The following is a 13,606-nucleotide window of genomic DNA, read 5'->3' as shown; positions in this document are numbered from 1 at the left end:
TCATAGGAGAATGGACGGAGTTCACAATTAAAGATACGATAGCAAGCGTATCTAGAACCGTAATAATGTAGCGTAAGCCTAGAGGAGGTCGTCGGGCGTGTGTGTGTGTGTGTGTGTGTGTGTGTGTGTGCGCGCGCGCGCGCGCGCTTGTGGAGAGAGAGGGAGAGAGAGAGAGAGAGAGAGAGAGAGAGAGAGAGATTACAAATGTGATGGAATCAGTAAATATAATTGAGACTTGACATCTATGAACTCACTTGAAGAGTGCATAACCAAAGAAGAATAAAATATTGTGCATGTATTGTTTCCTGCAGCAAGTATGACTGTTTGTTTTTCAGTGTTATTAATCAGAATAGATGCCTGCGAAGGCGTCTGGAATATAATCGGGAATGTTGGACGGGAAAAGATGACCAGTTCTTAATTTTTCACTGTAATGGCAGAAACACATTCGTATGGTGACTTGAGCAGAGCAGCGAAACTGCGGAAGTCACAACCTAAAGCGGTGCAACTGCAGTAGCACGAGGTGCCATAGTTGGAGGCACTCTACTCAACAGGTATTGGACCGAAGTAGATCAGTAAAACAACCGAAAACCAGAAAGAAGCCGAAATTGTAGCGAGCTAAGTCTGAAGCACAAGGAGAGATTTCCGAAAGCGTAGCCTAAGATGATAACGTCGGCTGGTAGTTATGATACGTGATCAGCTAAAGGTTCTTTCTACGAGTTATTAGCGGCACTGTAAGATACTAAAATTTAGACACTAGACCCGCATTCAGGCGGACGGTGGTTCGATTCAGGTTTAGGTATTCTGTAATTTCCCTAAATCGTCTATGGCAAATGACGGGATGACTCCTCTTGAAAAGGGCATGACTAATTCCCCATCTTTCCTTTCCCAGTCGGAGCTTGTGATCCTTCTCTAGTAACCTTATTTTCGATGGGTAGTTAGACACCAATTGTACTTCCGAAACATTGGTACACAGAACCACGAACGAGAGCCGGAAATCACATAGGCTGATATTATTTATTTTTCTTGATAACAACGACCATTCATAACTTTTAAAATAAAATATCTTATAACATAAGGTTTTCAGCTCCCTACACCTCTGGTAGTTATCACAGATACTTTGTAAAATGAACCATTTTCATTTAAGAATTGTCGCACGTATGCCAGTGCACGATCAGAGTTCTGCAGAACATAAATCTCACTGACAGCATAGCAAAAGTTAGATCGCTGTGACGCTTTACGTACTCTTTTTGTTTATTTGTAATTTCTGTGTCTCGCCAAGCGTGGTTACAAGTTTCGGGCTGACACGCTCATTCTCAAACCATACACCTTGTTATCAATCGTAACTAGTCATAAAATATGCTACCAAAAGCCACGAATAGCCTCAGTACAGAAAGATAAACTGTGGGCAACAAGTACTCTCATTGATAGCAGCCTAATGTGTCTAATCTTGCACCTGACTGACACCACCAAATAAAAAAAAAAATATATTATCCCATTTCCTCAGTACTGAACAGCTCGGACCTTCCGACCCCTGGCATCATTCCTCGAATCAGCAAGTAATGTGTACATAAAATTAGATTACGAATTTTGAAAAAACGATTCTCGCATGTGTCGATCGACTGTATACCATTGTAAAATCAGTTTCGTTATATCATGGATTAACTAGGAAAAAAATGTAATGAAAGGAAAAGGCACGTAAGGGGGAGTGACCGCTGATTGGCCAGTTACGACTGCCTTTCTGTGGTGCTGGAAGGAAGACTTTTCGACTCACGAATTTCGCCATTTACTTGTCAAGCTCTAGAGGGTGAAAACGTGTTGTCGATACAGCAGATGCATTCGATCCTTAGGCTGTAAAATTACTTTTAGAAATTTGCTCTTAATGTTTCTTGAGTAATGAGTTGCCTAAAGCATTTGATTCTCAAGAAGTTGCAGTTACAAAAGTGGTGATGTATATTACTGAGGTTTAACAAAGTTTTCCGATTCATATTTGAGTAGTTTAGCTAGGATTTCAAATAAATGTTGCTCATTTGCATTGGAGATCGAAATGTTCTTACTGTGGGACACTATGAGCTATTTTGACTCTTGTTTGTCTGTGACGAAAATATGCAGCGGGTGGATAAAACTATGAAAACACCGGAATCACAACAAATTCTTGCACAGTAAAATAGTAATATAGCGAAGAATAAAATATTTGATCAGTAGTGCTTTGTATGGTATGCAATGGTCGCGTTACGGGTATAAACAGTCGGGGGCACCGGAACACTTAACAAGCAAGTAGTATACTGACACACACTGCGTGTGTGTGTGTGTGTGCCTGAGAGAGAGAGAGAGAGAGAGAGAGAGAGAGCGAGAGAGCGCGAGAGAGCGCGAGAGAGCGCGAGAGCGCGAGAGCGCGAGAGCGCGAGAGAGCGAGAGCGAGAGCGTTAGGACACTTTATTCAACACCATAGCATCATTCCATAGAACACGTAATGATATACTACTAAGGGGCTAGCGTGAAGTAACTGCATCTAAAGACTACGCCAGAACGCCTTTCAGGCTGCAAATTTGGCATAAAAACCGCTCTGAAGCTCTGAAACTAAACATTAGTCCAGAAAATAATACTTAGAGGTTCGGAAACCTGGAGCACATTCGGTCACCAGTACGGTGGAATCACTTCATCGACCACCGTATGAAACATCCTTCCTTCCACTCAGCGCACAGAGTGGTCATTTCGTCTGCGTCACTGATACCGACGAAAGGCCAGCTCCGTTAGTTGCATGATGACCTGGTGACGTACAATGAAGTGTTGCCAGCCACTGACAGTTTGGAGACTGCTTCTACGAGACCGCAGCCATCCAATTGCTGGGGAACTTGAACACTCCGAGCTGCCATACCCGCCGGCCAGGAGGCTGACGGGCTGAGGATGAGTGGCGGGCTGATCTTCCGTGGGTCAAGATCTGTCCAGCTGCAAGCTGTTCGACTTAGAAGCAGGGCGCCTGGTGCCGACAATCGTTGGCAATGCGTGCACAGCCGTACAGGCTGTACGCTGGGACCGCCCCTCGGGCTGTCCGTGTTGCTGTTGGCATTTCCGCCTTCTCGCCATCACGACAACCGTCGTCAGGGATATGCGGATTACTGGGGACAAGCCTAAGTGAAACTACGCTCAACGAAAGCACTGAGGCTTCGGCGGAAGTCCAGAGTCACGCAAGGCTGAGCGGATGCGCTGACCGCCGTTCCGCCCTGAACGAGGCGCGAGACTGACCGCGGGCAATATCAGGTCCTTCGACTGCAGATTCCAAGGCAGGCACTGACGCGCCACTCAGTGCGTTCCTGCGACGCGGACGCAGCATGGTTGATACCAGGCCACATTGAGGAGAACACTGAATTACTGTAATATTCTCAGTAATAAATGGATGTCAGTTTAATGCTGTCTCATTGGCAACTTAGGCGTGACACAGGTCCACACCACCGTCTCGCCTGTATCCGTGTAGGGGGGCACATGCAGTGAACGCCTATAACTTTAAGTCAGAAGTGCTTATGTCGGCTTCCGCCACACAGGGGAAGCACACTTGCACATCAGCAGCCATCATCGACATCTGGCATTATGCGGTGCGGTGCGTGACCAATTTTTGTTGACCTGTTTTCTTTATCCTTTTGTTCTGACGTCATGCCGAGTCGAAAGGGTATTCATACAAACTTACGACTGACATTGTTTAGATCACAGGAACCTACAGATCTGTTGCAGTTCCGGGATAGCTGTAGAGAGGAATATTTACGGCCGAGTCGGTGCCAGTGTTGTAATTTGTCTGGATATGAATTACCTTGGACTAGGGCAGTACCGGTAACTTGTTATATTTGTAGGGAGTTCGGCCACGAAGCATAGTAGTCCAGTGAGTACGATAGCGCCAAGATGCGGAGGAAAGATCAGTGTAAATGTTTTGCTTATTGATATAATGTCAGTGTACCAGGTTCTAATTTGTTCCATAGTACGAGGGGCGTTCAGTAGGTAATGCAACACTTTTGCCGCTGTGTCCCTCGCCACCTAACAGAGGACGTTATACAACAACGAAGGACCATCCGTACAGAATCGCTTGCAACGCAAGTCTGTGCACCCGAGAGGAGCTCACAAAGCTTCATTGGACTTTTCTTCCTCATCCGCCGTACAACCCGGATTTCGCACCTTCCGACTGCCATCTGTTTGGCCCAGTGAAGAACGCACTCCGTTGGGAGCAGTATATGGTTGATGGGGAGGTTATTGACGGAGCAAGACGTTGGCTCCGACGTCGACCAATAGACTGCTTACCTTGCGGGCATACAGGCACTCCCAGTAAGGTGGCGTAAGGCCATCACACTGAACGAATCTAAATGTCGTGTGACGAGACCTCCCGTCGGGTAGACTGTTCGCCGGGTGCAAGTATTTCGATTTGACGCCACTTTGGCGACTTGCGCGTCGATGGGGATGAAATTATGATGATTAGGACAACACAACACCCAGTCTCTGAGCGGAGAAAATCTTCGACCCAGCCGGGAATCGAACCCAGGCCCTTGGGATTGACATTCTGTCGCGCTGACCACTCAGCTACTGGGGGTGACACTGAAAGGAGAATATGCTGAAAAATGGGATTTTGTAAGCAAAGGAGTGGACAATAATATGGTGTATTGTAATTCTGAAAAAAAACCTGCTTTTAGAAAAGAATGTGTTGAATTACTGACTGAACGCCCCTTGTATCATTCAGAACGGAGGTTACACAACTATCAGAAACGCGTGCAGCAAGTGTAAGCGAAGCCGTTGAAGTTTTGAAGAGTCAGTCAGCCATGTTACTCGAGGACAAAACTGGGTTAATGAGAAGTTGCAGAAGGAACTGGAAGCGTTACAAGTCTTGAGTCGAAGGACGCAATCCCAGCGGGGGGATAGCAAGACATTAGTGAACATATCTGTTTCGTCCATTGATTCTATGGCAGCTAGTCCCATTCCGCCTTTTTCTGGAAAGATATCTGAGGGTATGTTGGTCTTTGTTGATGACAGCTGTTCGGGCGTAAAGTCAAGCGCCAGCATGCCAGTTGGGAACGACAGAGAAGGGAAGGCTGTGAGAAGAAGTCAGCCAATCGTATGCTGACCGGACCTCCCTCCAGGACGACAACGCGACAGCAGTGGCTCCTATGTGAAGAGGACATAAGCACCGCGACCGACTGGTGACGGCCCAGTTCAATAGCAGCTTCAAAATTAGAGACTTAGAGAGCAGCGTCAACTCTAGTCACTTCGCTTGTACTCTCTAAGGCGCTGCAGACGGACTGTGCGGCTGGTCCCGGCGGAGGTTCGAGTCCTCCCTCGGGCATGGGTGTGTGTGTTTGTCCTTAGGATCATTTAGGTTAAGTAGTGTGTAAGCTTAGGGACTGATGACCTTAGCAGTCAAGTCCCATAAGATTTCACACACATATGAACATATATGTACTCTCTATGTAGCATGGGATTGTCTATACGGAGAAGATTCTTTATTTTGTATGTCGCCCTTTGCTTGTGACACATCAGTGTAATTCCCCAAGTTAAGTGTTGTAACTGCTCTTATTGTAATAAAACGCATTAATACGACTGGTCTGATTGCTTGTCTGGCGATCCGAGTACGCAGGCTGCTTCGATACTATAACAGCAGCTAACTTAGGGAATTGGTCTGAGGAAACGTGTGTCTATACAGTTACGCTAAGGTTAGTGGGTGCCACGAAAACGTATGTCACGTTAACATGAAACACTTAGTATTTGACCAGCTGGCTAAAGGGCTGGTCCAGCGATATAGTAAGCAAAATAGTGCCAGACTTTTCAGGGAAAAACTCATTTGATAAACACAGGAGAACATTCAGTCGGGAGAGGCATTCTCTGACAAAATTCGTAAAGTGAACTCGCAGACATACAAATTGACGCACAACGGAGAGACAGATCGAGTCCTCTTGCGGTAAGCAGAGAATATGGCCTTGGATGTATTTGTAAGGGGTATTTCGGTGGATATGTCATGAGGAGTGAGGATGGAAAATCCTTGTGATTTGTCTTCGGTTACCAGGATTGACGCAAAGCTGGAAGAGATCAATATCGCACAAAAGGAGTGACCGTGGTGTCGTCTCCTCTGGAGTCAAGTGTTACACATGTGGACAGCTGGGCCACGTCAGAAAGCGATGCCGCCAGCAGCAATGTTTCGAGTGTGATGAGATTCGATTCCCAATTAAATGGTGTACTGCAAGGACTTGTGCAGAGACGCACTGCTGCTGGCTTGGCACATTGAATTACAAGGAACAGGTGCACAGAGGAGCACGTGTGTCAGTTATTCGTAAGGATCCCCTGGGTGGAAAGCGACTTTCGTCTCAACGGTATAGAGTGCGTGGAGTGGGCAACAGTGAGGTGAAATCATTGGGAACAACATTGCTCAGCTTTAGCACTGGGGCTAAAAGTTTTAAGAAGCATATGGAATTGTCACACGTTGGCGAGGGATACTGCGCAATTCTTGGATGACATATGATCGAGTTCGGTGGAACGTAGTTTCCATTCGAGGAGAGAGCTTCTAGTAAGATAATATCACAAGGTGTGTCTGTCATGAAGGAGTTAAGGAGTTACCAGCTAAACTGCTTGCAAGTACATTAAAAGTTAATTTGTGAGATAACATACCAGCAGGTACTGGAAAACAGATCTGTGCTGGCGTAAGTATGGACTTACCAAGGGAACTGTTGTGCATAGTAGAACCATTGGACTACACTGAGAAATTAGGTAAGTTGCGTTGTATGAGGCTCTGGAGCATATTACTCGTTGTGGATATAGAGGGACAATTTATGGTTCCCATAAATTTGGACAATTTTTGGGATAAACCAGGTTAGTCTACCGAAGGGCCTAATGGTTGCCAGTTTGAGTGCCTAGAGGAAGACTATATTGATAGGTCGAGTGACGACTATTGCCACAAGCGAACTTTTAGCAGTTCTTCACTATGTGAGAAAGTTAAACACTTGCAAGGCAAAGATAAAGAAGGCATGGGTGAAGTGGTGCCCAAACAAGGGAAAAAACACACAAATGCGGACACGCTAAGCAGAAGATTGGAACTCTGCAAACACAAGGCAGAAGCTTGTCAGAGTGGCAGAAGGCACAAGCAGCAGACACAGACTGTCGGGCCTTTAGGTTGCCGCCACATTTTGAGACGCACGACAGCTTGCTGTACAGAAGAACGAAATGTGGACAGCGTGTCGTGGTTCCCGCATCGTTTGGGAACAAAGTACTACGATAGGCAGACCACCATCTGTTGGCAGTTCAGGGTGGGCGTAGAACAGCAGATAGGTCCGTAGCTGAGAAATTTTGGTGGAGGACCAGAAAACAAGGTGTTGAGCAGTATGCGAAAGACTGCGTGTCTTCTGCGCAAAGAGTGCTGGAAGCATCGAATCTCAGTTTATATATCCCTGGACCATTTAATAGGACAGCAGCTGGAAATAGATATATTCTGACAATTATACGCCATTATTCTCGGTTCGTAGCAATGGTAGTGATTCCGGACCAGCGAGCAAGAACAGTGGCAAATGCGACGATTAAAAATTTGGTGTTTTTGATACTATAATTACAGATCACGGACATGTCAGATCCGTTGAAGCAGTTGTGCCGCCTGCTTCGTATCCGAAAAAATCGTGCTAGCCCCTTCCACCCACAAGTGAATGGACGTACCAAGAGGGTTCATCGAACAATTTCTAATACTCTGAGTCATTACCTAAATAGTCAGCATGATAATTGGGACACACGTCTTCAATACGTTGTCTCGGTTTGAAATTCTAAAGCACACATGTGTACAAGTGGTGTATGGTAGAACTATGCCATTTTCTTTCAAGGTTCTGAAGACTAAATTAGGTGGTAATGAGGAATCGGTGAAGAAGTTCGCGAAATGCTCAAGAGAGGCTTGGCAGAAGGTCAAACGGACGAATATGGAGGCACTAGAATATCAGGAAAAGACGGAGTAGCGTACCGGAAATATCCGCTATATTTACTAGGCCCGTTGGTTTTAGCGCCAAAACCTTATACACCGAAAAGCAGAACAAAGAAATTTTTAACTAAGTATCGGGGTCCATATCAAATGATAGAGATGAAATCACCGATAAATGGGTAGGTGCAGCTTCCAGCGAAGGGATCTGTTGTTATTCACGTTGGACTGGTCAAACCCTTCAGTGGAATGGTAGAAGGTTTGCCACAAATTCCATCATCACAGGTGGTACAGAATAAAGTGGCTCAAATGGCTCTGAGCACTATGTGGTCATCAGTCCCCTAGAACTTAGAACTACTTAAACGTAACTAACCTAAGGACATCACACACATCCATGCCCGAGGCAGGATTCAAACCTGCGACCGTAGCGGTCACGCGGTTTCAGACTGAAGCGCCTAGAACCGCACGGCCACACCGGCCGGCCAGAATAAAGTGTCTACGAAGGCAAAGAAGACAGTAGTTAAGAATGATAAGGACACGTAGCCTGTCGTATGCACTAAGACCAAGTGGTAGATAAACAGTATTTAGTTTCATTTGCGTCTGTGTGTATTTCAGTCTTGTTGCTTCTGAACCATTGAGTTTTGCACTATTGTATTGTGGGGAGCTTGTTCCTTGTTTTGTATTGAGTGAGTTAGGAGTTGGCATTATTATATTGTTCAGTAGTGCTTTTCTTATGCATCTTGTTTTACGAATGAGGGAGGGAAGTGACAAGAAACTCGTTTCTCTGAAGTGCCATGCCATACACGAGCAACTGAATTCTACACTATTGCTGCTGCAGTAGTTCCTAGCCTGACCGTGGAGAGCACAAAAGGACTTTATGACAGAGTTACAGCGCGTAACGGAACCAACTGAAGGCAGCCTGGAGCAGTTTTATCACATGTCCGTCGTCGAAGTTAATGCGGATGGTGCAAGTATTGATATATCAGTACGTTTTCTAGTAGTAGGTATGAATGCCTAGTACCAATGTTTGATGGTACAATCTTAAGCGGTGAAGTAGCGCACAGTAGAAAAGTGAGCACGAGTACGAACCAGCGAACTGGTAATAGTCTCGGGAAACAGGGAAACATACACTCTAATGTCACCGGAAGAGCTACAGGATTGCCAGCAAGAGACTATCACAGTCTGTTCAACCACGGTGGTCTGGAATGATATACAAGCGTGTGGGGTGCAGTTGTTCCTGGGGAAATCTGAAGCAACAGAGTATCAAATGGAACTGCTAACTCCCTATCCACCTTTTCAGAGAATGGGTGCACATTGGATTTTTTTCAACATTCACCTCAGACGTTATAATGCTCAGCTGTTACGAGAAGGGGTAGCCGTAAGGTAGTACTAAGATGGAAATCAGGGACAATTGTATCCTAATAAACCTTTCGCCTTCCAGCCACGATTACAGGTACAGCAATGACTGAATTGGCATACCGTTTGCTGTTTTGGCCAGACAAACCACTGGAAATACTACCAGTTCAGAACCTGATATTTTTGAATGATGCCTTATACCAAGATATCTTTCACTCGTTAGATAAATTTATAGCCTGAATAAGGGGCAGATTTCTGCAGAAGAGGTGTTGCAAGACATCCAGCCGTACCGGGGGGTGCAGGGTAACCATAATACAAATGTAAGAATTTCAGCTGCAGTACTGTTACTGTAGCGATTCTGGTCGCCATTTGCATATTTAGCATCTTTTGCTATCGAAAGTCTGAACGACACCCAGAATTACCTGTACATGGATTACGTGTTGCCTGATTTACTAATGTGACAAGAAGTAATACGTAGTAAATAATTACCGTCATACATCTACGCATTATTAAATAACGGGTAAGATTAAGGAATTACATAAAAGCGATCATACTTTGTGGAATTAGCTTTACTTAGAAGGAAAAGTTTCAAATAATGGGCAGAATAATTATGAAGATAAAGGAGGATCTGAATGCAAAAACTCGGGACGAATTTAATAAAGAATAGAGGAATGTTTCACAGCAGAATAGTGTTAGGGTGAAAAATAAAACTTTTGAGCTGTAGCGCACCTGCACAATACTCAGTAGTTGCGTAACAAGTACAAACACTCAGGGGGCACCAAAATGGTTCAAATGGCTCTGAGCACTATGGGACTTAACTTCTGAGGTCATCAGTCCCCTAGAACAGAACTACTTAAACCTAACTAACCTAAGGACATCACACACATCCATGCCCGAGGCAGGATTCGAACCTGCGACCGTAGCGGTCACGCGGTTTCAGACTGTAGCGCCTAGAACCGCTCGGCCACCCCGGCCGGCAGGGGGCACCGAAACATAAACAAGCGCAGAGTACATTTCCACACACTGTGCGAGAGACAGCGCCAAGAACACCTGTTTCAGCACCATGACGTCATTCCAAAGGAGTTGTGACGTATTCTGTTAGCGGGGCAGCGTTGAGCAACACCTAAAGCCTACACCAGAACGCCTATCATACAAGAACGCTCTGAAACCAAACATCAGTCCAGCACAGAAAGCTGACAGCCTTGAAAATCTGGAGCACACCGGTTCGGGAGGGGGGGTAGAGGGATGAAATCACATCATCCACCACTATATAACATTTCTTTTCTTTCACTCAGAGCACACCACGTTAGGTCAGCATCACTGATACCAAAGGAAAGTCAGCTCTATTAGTTGCAGATTGACCTGGTGACATACTGTGAAGTGTTGCCAGCCGCTGCCAGTTTGAAGCGTACTTCTACGATTCCGCAACCATCCCGCAGTGGGGAGAACTGGAACACTGCGAGCTGCCATTCCCGTTGGTCACAACAATGACTGACTGAAGATGAGGGCTGGGCAAATGTTCGTGGATGAAAAACTGATCTGCCTCACTACAAGCTGTTAGACGTGGGAGCATGGCGCCTGGTGCTGCCACTGCTTGGCCGTGAGTGTAACACTTACGAGCTGTGCTCTGGGACTGCCCCTTGGGTTGTCCTCCGTCTAGCTTTCGCGACTTCCGTCTTCTCGTCATCACAGCCGTCATCAGGGGTTTGCAGATTACTGGGGAAAGTCTAAACGAAATTATACTCAACGAGGGTACTGCGGCTTCGGCGGACGTCCACAGTCACGCCACGACGCCAGGCTGTGCGGACGCGCCGACCGCAACTCCTCCTGCCGGAATCTGTCTAACAGACAGCGGGCAACATCAGGTGTTTCGACTGCAGGCACCTAGGCGCCCCTCAGCGCGTTCCTACAAGGCCGGCGTAGCACGGCTGCTACCACGCCGGGCCGAGGAGGAGATTGAATCCCTCTAAAATTTTCAACAATAAACGAATATTAATATAATGATCTTTCAGTGACGCCACGGGGGTGACACAGATCCTCACCACCGCCTCGCCGCCCGCCCGTCCTGAACCCGCGTGGGGGTCACAGCCAGTGAATCCCTATAATACTACCATCCTGAATACGGCGTAGGAAACCCGTTGGTATTCCAAACAGGTTACAACCGTCTCGGAATGCATAAATACAGTTCTTTCATGGTTTCCAAGGGAATATTTTACCATTCTTCCTGCAAAATAGTGGTAAGTTTAGGTAACGATGATTGAGATGGATAGCGATCACTCACCCTTCTCTCCAAAGTTGTCAACAAAGATTTAATAATACTTGTGATCGTGGCTGTCATGGAAGTTGCGAAAATTCATCCTGCCGGCCGGTGTGGCCGAGCGGTTCTAGGCGCTTCAGTCTGGAACCGCGCGACCGCTACGATCGAGGGTTCGAATCCTGCCTCGGGCATGTATGTGTGTGATGTCCTTAGGTTAGTTAGGTTCAAAAATGGCTGGACTTAACTGCTGTGGTCATGAGTCCCCTAGAACTTAGAACTAATTAAACCTAACTAACCTAAGGACATCACACACATCCATGCCCGAGGCAGGATTCGAACCTGCGACCGTAGCGGTCGCACGGTTCCAAACTGTAGCGCCTAGAACCGATCGGCCACTTCGGCCGGCAGGTTAGTTAGGTTTAAGTAGTTCTAAGTTCTAGGGGACTGATGACCTCAGTTGTTAAGTCCCATAGTGCTCAGAGCCATTTGAACCAAAATTCATCCTCGTGCTCACAAAACCAGTCCTGGACGATGTAAGCTGTGTGGATAAGGCTCCTGGTGCTTTGGAACACAGCATCACCATTGAGGAACAAACATACTACCATGGGATGGATCCGATAAGCCAAAATGGTCACATACTCCTTGGTATTAATGTGGCGTTGTTGAGTAACGATGGAGCCCATAGAATACCACGATCTGACTCCCCAAATTGCCCTTGAACTACGCCATGATTCTCTCTTGGGACGGATATTAGTTAGGAAGTGAGAAACAATGTGAAACAAGATTTATCTAACCAAATGAATTTCTTCCATTGCTTTAAACACCAGGTTTTATGGCTTTAGTACCATGTTTTCCTGGTAAATGCATTTGTATCACTGACATGCGATTTTGTAATTCCAGCTCGTGCTGAAATTTCCAGCTTAAGGAGAAGTTTTCGTGTTGTTTTCCTGCGGACGGATTCGCGAGTGTGACATTCAAATCTGCTGTGACTTTTGCAGCTATCGTTCTCATATTTTGAGTCGCACTTCTTTTCAATGACCGTCTGTCACGAAAACTCCACCCACCCTTTCGTGCATTGTGACTTAGCGGATGATATTTATCCCTGTGTACGGTTTTTATTTATTGGTATGGCTCACATTCAGTTTAAAATTACAGGTATATAACATTGGTAATAGTATACATAACAGGAATATTAAAATGAAAAACTACGCATAAAACTATCTAAATGTCAATATCTAGATTCCTAATCCATATAAAATCATCAGCTTTCATGAGGTCACTCCAACTCCCCTAGTAGGAACGTGCCCCACAGTCACAAACCGGAGATTCTGCGCATCGTCCATGCCCAGTGGGAGCTCTGTTCAATTTGACCCACAGTTTCCTGTCGAGTTCCGTGCCAGCAGTATCACATTACACTTTTGTAACCACTCACGCTCTTCTGGATTTTCAATAAGTTGACAGCTCTGGTTCCACAGGTGTTTCACCCCAGTATCACTGGCATCTAGCTCTTGTGCTTGCCGTAAAAGTGGATTTCTTGAACGGAGTCCATTTCGTCGTAAACTCGGTATGTCTTCCTGTATGGGTAATTCGAGGTTCTCCTGTAGCTTGCGATATTCCCTAACCAAGGCCTCGTTTCTGCGGATTGCTGGTGGATCGATGTTGCTCAGTAGAAGAAATCAATAAGTCGGTGTTGGTGGGATTGCCGCAGTTATGAACTGCATAGTGCGGTTCAACTGGACGTCGATCAAGTTGGTGTGGCAGCTGTTTAGCCACACCCGAGCACAATACTCGGCTGCTGAGAAGACCAGCGCAATTGATGATGTGCGCAGGGTTTCTGCTGAAGCTTCCCATGTCGTTCCACTCAATTTTTAAATAATATTGTTACGAGTTTTTATCTTGGCAACAGTATTTTCAAGATGTTTTCTATACGAAAGGGTGCGGACAAGGGTGACACCAAGGTACTTTGGGAACTTGTTGTGGCAAACAGTGTTTCCGTTTTGTTTCACTCTGAGCTCCGCGTTAGCTTGTTTGTTTGTCAGATGGAATGTACATACTTCAGTTTCACTTCTACTGGG

The 13,606-nt window shown here is 45.9% G+C and overlaps 1 long non-coding RNA gene across 1 annotated transcript in view; it reads left to right on the top strand.

Annotated features, from left to right (window-relative positions):
* Positions 1-13,606, top strand: part of LOC126185145 (uncharacterized) — a 111,440-nt gene that overhangs the window by 43,717 nt on the left and 54,117 nt on the right. The gene's annotated exons all lie outside the window — the stretch shown is intronic.

Source organism: Schistocerca cancellata, chromosome 4 (assembly GCF_023864275.1).
Source record: "Schistocerca cancellata isolate TAMUIC-IGC-003103 chromosome 4, iqSchCanc2.1, whole genome shotgun sequence".
In the NCBI taxonomy this organism is placed as follows: domain Eukaryota; kingdom Metazoa; phylum Arthropoda; class Insecta; order Orthoptera; family Acrididae; genus Schistocerca; species Schistocerca cancellata.
Note: the sequence above shows the minus strand (reverse complement) of the source record. Positions and strands in the feature narration are given on the sequence as shown.